General features: G+C 36.2%; 1 pseudogene; it reads right to left on the reverse strand.

The window, feature by feature from the left end:
* Nucleotides 1-816: 816 nt before the first annotated feature.
* On the reverse strand, nt 817-911 carry LOC112132150 (U6 spliceosomal RNA; annotated as a pseudogene).
* Between the last annotated feature and the right edge of the window lie 5,713 nt (nt 912-6,624).

Below are 6,624 nucleotides of genomic sequence, written 5' to 3' on the forward strand. Positions count from 1 at the left end.
GTTTGACAATGTTCCAAGCAAAAAGGCAATGTTTTAAGATTAGTATAAAGAAAGTTTAAAAATTTATAAGGAGTCTATTCTGAAGCAGTGTGGAATATTTTCTCTGAAACTTCCAGTAATAGAGCCTCTGTGCCTTCAAGTACATGAAGGATTAAATCAAGTGGACTTTCAGAGATGATTTCCTTGCTGCGCAGGGAAAGAAACTTGGTTAGTGTGGAGTAAGGGAAGCAGTCACTCCAACAACTGCAAGTGCTACAGGCAGAAATCTCTGCCAAGGCTCAGTCCTCCAAAGCAAATGAAAGCACAAAAGAGCAAGAGGAGGTGAAGAGGAATACAAAGAAAGAAAGGGAGAGAGGCAGATGAATGGAAGAAAAGAAAAGAAATAAACTAAAATTAGAAAATCGCAAATAAAATTCAGTAAGTTAGTAGCCTGAAAAGCGCAAAAACTACAGGAGGTTGATTGTGAGGCTGAAGACGAGGAAGCCCCCAAGGGCAGGGACTGATAAGGGAAGGCAAACAAGAGGAGGAGCCAGGATGAGCCTGCCACAGGGGCTTGAGGAAGACACCAGTTGGGGAGAGGCAACAGCAGCTGTCAGAAAATGAGGCATTTTGAAGTTGAAACAAATACATACTAGGAAGAAAAATAGGAAATCCCAGGGCATTCCGAAGTTGGAGCAATGAAAAACCAGGAAGATCCTGTAAAAGTTACATCCAACTGGAAAATGACTTTTAAAGCAGTTTTGAAACAAGCATCAGACAATTAAATAGCAATCAAAGAGCTAAGAAACATATCCAGATTTTCTTTATCCAGTCATCAAAAATATGGAACACTTCACAAATTTGCATGTCATCCTTGTTCAGGGCCCATGTTCTGTGTCATTCCAATTTTGGTATATGTGCTGCTAAAGTGGGAAATGAAAGATTTTTAAAATCCTGTTTCAATTCTAACAGACATATCTGAACATGTATTTTTCATCAGTGTCAAGAATTACACAATATAAATAACTCCCCTGACTTCAAAAAAAAAAAAAAGAAAAAGAGCTAAGAAAATGGTTTTAGCTCAGTATTATGTAGTGACAAATGAATAACACAAATCAGAGGAGAAACAAGAAAGTTGGCCAGGCAGGGTGGCTTATGCCTGTAATCCCAGCACTTCAAGAAGCCGAGGCAGGAGGATCACTTGAGCCCAGGAGTTCAAGACCAGCCTCGGCAACATAGTAAGACCGTGTCTCTACAAAAAATGAAAAAAAAAAATCCTGGCATAGTGGTGTATGCCTGTGGTCCTGGCTACTTGGGAGGCTGAGGTGGGAGGATTGCCTGAGCCTGCGAGGTCAAGGCTACAGTGAGCCATGATGGAGCCACTGCACTCCAGCCTGGGCAAAAGAACAAGATCCTGTCTCAAAAAGAGAAAGAAGAAAATTATTAAAAACCGAATCTTTAAGTTATGAAAGGACAAAGTCAAGCTTTTGAGCAAACATTTTTATATTTCAAAAATAAATTCATTTTCTTGTTGACTTCTACCTTTCACTGTTGGTTACAAAACAAGTAATGAATTATAACAATTCATGAATATTGTAACTATTTATGGAAAATGTTTTCCCAGCTGTACTTTTAATTAAAAGTAAATATTTTTGCATAATTTTAATGAAAAACATATCCTTTTTCAAACACAAGCATATGCACACCTGCACACACATACACACATATACACACAAACACATGCACATACATTGGGCTGTTTTTGACACGGAGTCAAATTTTTGGTTTAAGTACCTGTCCATTTATCAGAAATCTCCATTAACTGCATAAACCACATTCCAAAATGAATACTATAGGATTTCACCATCAGTTCTTTAAAATAAAGACTGAAATTAAAGATGTTTCTAAAGTTATCTTAAAGCAAATTATTTTTATGCTGTATTTCCAGTCTTTTTCAGCTTTCTAGCCCTCACTTAACACAATTTTAGTGACTTACCTTGCTTGTATTTGAAATCATTCAGCTTAGTTTTATGAAAATAACTCTTTTTTGACAATCATAATTGGATTGATGCAATATTTAATTAAACTATGCAAATATAATAATTGATATACCTGAAATGAATGGGCTGAAAAAGCAAAAATCAATTTTGAAAAGAATAATACTCAGCCTGTGGGAACAAATATTTATAAGCTTCTTAGAGAGTAAACAACCAGCTGCATGCATTATCAAGCTTTGGGCAGCAGTTAGTAAGTTTCACAGCTGAATAGGAGTGTTAATTAATCCTGCAAAAAGCTAAGTGGGTTTTAAAAAGGTAAGTTTCTTGGTCATAATGGTCAGTTGTAGGTATCTGACAATTGCTGATTATGTTGTTTGTAAATGTTTAGAGCTCACATGTGAAGTAACTTCATCTGTTCTTCCCTCTTAGTTCTATTATACACAGTTGAAGAGGAAAACATTTTAAAGTAAAAAATAAAAATAGAAACAAACAATTCACATCCCAAATTTGCCACTTAAAAGCTACATGATTTTGAGAAATTTCTTAACCTCTCTAAATTTCAGATTCTCATCTATAAAATGGAAATAAAAATGTAGAGCTCAGGTTGTTGCTAAGGTAAATGAGAAAGTGTAAGCAATGCATTTAGCATAATGCCATATAAAAAGTAGGTTTAAAATAGGGTAACTGTAACTATACTCTCAATCTTCTCTGTAATCCTTTCTTTTTTCAGAATAACTTTTGCTTCTATATTTTTTACATATCCATTGGATTTGCAAAGATCTAAGATGTGTTTTTTTTATTCTTCATACTCCTTCTCCAGGGAATCTCTTTCTAGCAACGTTTTCTTGGTTTGTTAGCTACTCCCTCTCTGTCTACCTACAACAAAGAGCTTGCTAGTCCAATTCTTCTCCACGTACTTTGTCAAATCATGTCATCTCCAATCAGTTAATTGAGCAAATTAATCTGAAGTCTTTTTTCAGATATATATGTCACTGAAGTGGGTTATCCAAAACCCTGTCAACATACAGAATTGAGGAGCAATCTGATACCCTGTGTGTTGTAGGAAAATTCAACAGCTTAGTAGAGTGCAAGCGTAAGATATTATGTTTGAGATATTTAGAATGAGTAATGCAAAAGCAGAGTTGGGAGAGGGAGAGAGAGAAGGAAGGTTCTGTGCTCTTCAGATACAATTGTTTAGTCATTACCATAGAAAAGAGAACTGATTATCTTAAAGGCACTTGCTTGCAGGAAGCATCACCTAAACAATACTATTTAAGTTCTAACTTTGCACAGTCTTCTGCTTTAAAAGGTGTATTAGACATGCTGATCACATCCTATACCTATAAAATGTAGCCTTATTTCTGCAGTAATATCATGGCCAGAGATCTAGAATAATTTTAAGTACAGTAACTATAGTAGACACATAACAAAGATGTCCTAGAAATAGTAAAACTAAAAGTGTTGTAATCCAGGTCTACAAAAATCAGAAAAGAAGTAGAGAGTTGGGAATACTGAATGTTTTTCCACATCCCAGAGCTCTCAAAATACAGCATTTTCACCATTAAAACCTTGAAAGAGGTTATTTCAAGGTAAATAAAACAATTCCACTGTACTTTGAAAGTAAATTTATGGAAAGTATTGTCTTGAGAAGTAATGAGTGGTACAAACTGAAAATATAAATTGCATTCTCATGTCTATCGGCAGGACTACATGAATAAATATTTTTTTAGTGTGTTCTCTCCTCCTCCCCATCACATTTTCCCTCTCTCCTTCCCTTGTCTCTGCCTCTCTCCTACATTATACTTCTGTAGTCAGTAATGTGTGATAAAAACCAATCATCATTAAATTTTTATTGAATCATAAATAACCTGGAACTTGAATGTAGAAAAACATAATAATAATCCTCAATAGAGGAAAAAAAACTTTGATGGAAAGGTGGAAAGACTGAACAACTTTTCAAATTTTGATATGCTTTCTCAATACGTAGGAACATCACGCTATAATTAAGAGACTTAAGTCAGTTGTGATACTTATTAGATGTATGATTTTATCAACCTTATTTTACTTATCTTTGAAATGGCAAAAAAAGTCTTTCTTACCTTTCTTTTGTGTGAAAGAAAATGAGATAAGATCAACTCTGCAACATGTTTGCTACAATGCGTGGTACAGAGAAAGCCATTCATAAATGGCAAGTGACGTGTGTGTATTTGTGTTTGTGTGTGTGTGTGTGTGTGAAAATGTGTGTGTGTATGTGTATGTGAGTGCATGCTTGACAAGCCAACTGATTTGGGGTTTTCATAAATGACAGCAACTACATACTTTACCATAATTAGTAATCTCAAAACTGCTTATCATTTGTTCGGGGGAAGCCACTGGACAATTACAGAGCACTTGGTGAAACACCACAAAATATTTGTGTATGAAATAGATTATATATATATATATATATATTTATATATAAAATAAATCAAATATCTCTAGGCATTATATACTAGCATAAAAAGTAATAATAGTGAGACCCCAAGAGCTAAACCATATTTATGATACAAACCATAAATTTCCAATAATTCTCAATTTTATTACATTTCTAGAGTTTTTCCTGAAACAGAAAGTGGATATCATTGTCTGTAATATTTATGGTTACAGTTAAAAGTGCAGAGCCCTTTGTGAAGCTTTGTGGACAATAAAACAAAAAAAGTTTCATTAATGCCTTGGAAAGCTTACAATCTCTTTAGGCAGTAAGAGGTTAAGCCCTAGCAACAATCAATAAAAAGATTCAGAAGAGTATATAATTAATCAGTATAAATTATTTAATAAACGTGACATGCCACTGATAAACTGCTATCTTGTCTGTTATTTTTTTAATGTGTTAGTTCACCCTGGTAAGTATGCTGGATTTGAATCAGATTTACTTTCCTTGCAGGTAACAGGACCAAAGCTGATGTACTGGCTGAATTGAATGATTGACCAAGGGTCAACACTATGATTTGTTCTAATTATACCCATTGGATGCAGAATACATATTTTACATAATTCTCAAGCATTATTGACAACACATTGAGTAAACACATGGGAAGAAAACGCTTGTTTATTTGTAATGACTATCATGTTACAGTACAAGGAACTCATGTTTATTAATTAGAAGCACATGGCAAAATCACTAGGACCACTTTCTCAAAGGCTTAAACACCAAGGAGCCTGATTCAGCAACCCCACATGAAAAACACTGCTATTAAGAACACATAATCAGTACATAATCTCTCAGGTCAAGGGTTCCACAAAAATGTGTCCTGCAGAAAAATAATGCAAACTTTTCTCTCATTCTGAAATTCTAAGAAGCAGTGTAGTATAGGGTAAAGAAAATAATATTTGAGACAGAAAACCTGGGTTTTAATACCTGCTCTGCTTCTGGAGACTACTGGCTTCCTTGACCTTCAAATAACAATAATTTTTAGCTTGTAGGTTTCTCCTGAATATCTAATAAGTTAATATGTATTAAATTATACATGGTAAAACACAACACACACATATATATAAATAATATTAATCTTTAAATTGGTTTTTAATTTTTTCAGTGGTTCTAGCATAGAATGTGTATGGATAAGGGGTGAGAAGGGAGGTCAGACTTTCATTCAGAACCTTTGAATTATTGTAACTTGTGTCCAAAAGAGTGATTTATTTTATCTTAGTAAACAGTATCTATTCTCTCACACACTCACAAGAAATACAAGTAATTTGAAAAAAAAAATGTGAGAGAACACACACATTAACTAGGTATGATCTACACATATTTTCTATCTTATTCTACCACCTTAGTCTTAAAATAAACATTGTTATCCAACAAAATGATTCCATGAGCCATCAATAGACTGAATCTTACAGTTTAGAAAGCATGGCTCTGTGAGGTATTTATATGGACAGGAGACAGGAAAATATTGGGTAGAAGAGGATGGTTCCCTAGTAAGGCCCACCCTCAAACCTGGAAACCCAGAGCCCTAAATGAGAACAGGCATTCCTGTTTTCATGCCCAAATTTGCCTTTTGGTTCACCATGCCCCCTATCATGTACCCATATAAACCCCAAACCCCAGGCTCCACGAGCAGACAAGGGAACAAACAGAAGAGCAAAAGAACAGCAGAATGGTGCAGCAGAGGGACGAGAAGAAATGTCTGTGTGCCAAGAGGAGCTCGGCTGAGGACAGTCAGAGAGGAGATCGGCCACTGGATGTCCAAACTCCAGAGGAAGATCATCTTTCCACTCCATGCCCCTTCCAGCTCCCCATCCATCCCACTGAGAGCCACCTCCACCACTCAATAAAATCCTTGCATTCATCCTTCAAGTCTGTGTGTGACCTGATTCTTCCTGGATGCCAGACAAGGACCTGGGTACCAAGAGAGCACTGAGCTGTTTAACACTTAAGCCATCCACAGATGGCAAGGCTAAAAGAGTGCACTGTAACACATGCCCAGTAGGCTTCAGGAGTCTCAGACTCCCACCCCTGGACACTGCTGTGGAGCCAGAGCCCAGGGGCACTCACCCCAGCTCCTGCACCTGCCCGTCTGCATGCTCCCCTTCTCATAAGGGGTTTGAGTGTGCCTGGCAGAACAGAAGAGCCACACACACGTCCTGTGAGGGGGGTAAGGGAACT

The sequence above is a fragment of the Pongo abelii genome, chromosome 12 (assembly GCF_028885655.2).
Source record: "Pongo abelii isolate AG06213 chromosome 12, NHGRI_mPonAbe1-v2.0_pri, whole genome shotgun sequence".
NCBI lineage: Eukaryota > Metazoa > Chordata > Mammalia > Primates > Hominidae > Pongo > Pongo abelii.